We start from the raw sequence: 396 nt of genomic DNA on the forward strand, positions 1-396 counted from the left end.
GAATAAAATCAGCAACGGGATGTAGAAATACACATTTTCTTCATCTCTCTCTCACATTAAAGCTTATTCACATTTGTCCGAACTTTCATCTGCAAACTTGGACCAACTTCGTGAAAAGGCGAAGCTCCAGGATTAATTAAGAGAGTTCAGAATTTAAAAAAAAAAAAGAATGACACGGAAGAAAGGTCACCTAGATTGCTTTTGTGCTTGTCGTTAAGCTATCAATTTAGTGGCCCTGAAATTGGAGTGTTCAGGTATAGGAGGGGTCGAGTTGAGCGGGTTTCCAGTCCTTTGAAAATACGTATTAATTGATCAAAAGCGAGAGGATGTCGGTTCTTTATGAGTGACTCTGTTTCGTTGTCCTGAGAGATAGGTGTCTTTTATTTTTTTTGTATT

The sequence above is a fragment of the Penaeus monodon genome, chromosome 19 (assembly GCF_015228065.2).
Source record: "Penaeus monodon isolate SGIC_2016 chromosome 19, NSTDA_Pmon_1, whole genome shotgun sequence".
Taxonomy (NCBI): domain Eukaryota; kingdom Metazoa; phylum Arthropoda; class Malacostraca; order Decapoda; family Penaeidae; genus Penaeus; species Penaeus monodon.